The following is a 1,284-nucleotide window of genomic DNA, read 5'->3' as shown; positions in this document are numbered from 1 at the left end:
GACCTATATACACAATAGAATCCTTAATGATCAACTTGTAATTCCATAATCATCTTGGAATAAGGACACGTCTAGAACAAAAAATAAAAATAAAAAAACTATAGAACTTTTGATTAACAATTTGGGTAGAAGGGTTTTGTCTTCCCATGTTTTATTTGTGTGAAGAATATATTTCCAAATTTTTTAACTTAAATAAATAAAATAAGAAAAAGAATATCAATTTTTTTATTATACTTACATATATATGAGTTCTCACAATATTCATATATTCAATTAAAAAAAAATCAAATATTAAGCATAACTAATAAATACACATCTATTAAAACTTGAGACCTAAGGTGAGATTCATTTGTTATCCATGCTTTTGCTTAAAACTTTGAGTCACTGAATAAAAAATAAAACTACTAAAAAATAAATAAATATAATGTTAAAATTTGTCATACTCCCATTTCCGGCTCAAATTGGTTTGTTCCATATCTTTTAAAAATTTGTTTATAAAATTAATGAAAAGTTTAAATATGAGAATGAATTCTATATTATTTAGAAATAAGAAAACCGAGCCATATATAAAAATAAAATCATAATTTGTTATTTTAATGTTCGTGTTACATGTAATTTTATAGTTAGTCATGTATAGTATATTAGAAAATTTTATAAAAATACAGCTTAAATAGACTTTTTAAAATTTGAATGATTATTGTTCTTAAGAATTTATTCACATTGTCTTTATAATGAGAAATTCAAAACTAATAAGAAGAATTATAAACTTAAGATAAAAGAAAGGAGAAAGGAGAGAGAAAAAAAAGTAAGCAAACATAAAGTTCTATTATTTTATTTTGCTGGATGATAGCATTTGAAGCTAAGCAGAAGTGGAAGGCAATAAAACTTTGGTGCGATATTCAGCCAAAGCCCATAATGGAAAAACATTTCTATGTAAAGGGTAATGCAACACCCCGTTCTTCAAATGTGCTCCCGTCACTTGCTGCAATGCAATAAACAAAACAAGTACAAATAAAAACAAAATTATAATGTATTTGCAATAAATAACACATTAATTATTGGTTTACAAAATAGATCATTTCTAATTATTTGATATTCTCAAATAAGATAATATAAATATATATATTTTTATACTTTTTTAATATATAACTTCTTTCTAATAGCTAACTCATCATCAAGATTTGAGAGGTACCTCTTGAGGCCAGTCACCACTCTGTAACTGTGAATTGATTATTAACTTTGCTGCACGGTGAAGGGGAATTGGGTCTCTATCGGCCTACGTAC

The sequence above is a fragment of the Vigna radiata genome, chromosome 10, assembly GCF_000741045.1.
Source record: "Vigna radiata var. radiata cultivar VC1973A chromosome 10, Vradiata_ver6, whole genome shotgun sequence".
Taxonomy (NCBI): domain Eukaryota; kingdom Viridiplantae; phylum Streptophyta; class Magnoliopsida; order Fabales; family Fabaceae; genus Vigna; species Vigna radiata.
The sequence above is the reverse complement of the archived record's forward strand: the minus strand, read 5'-3'. Positions refer to the sequence as shown.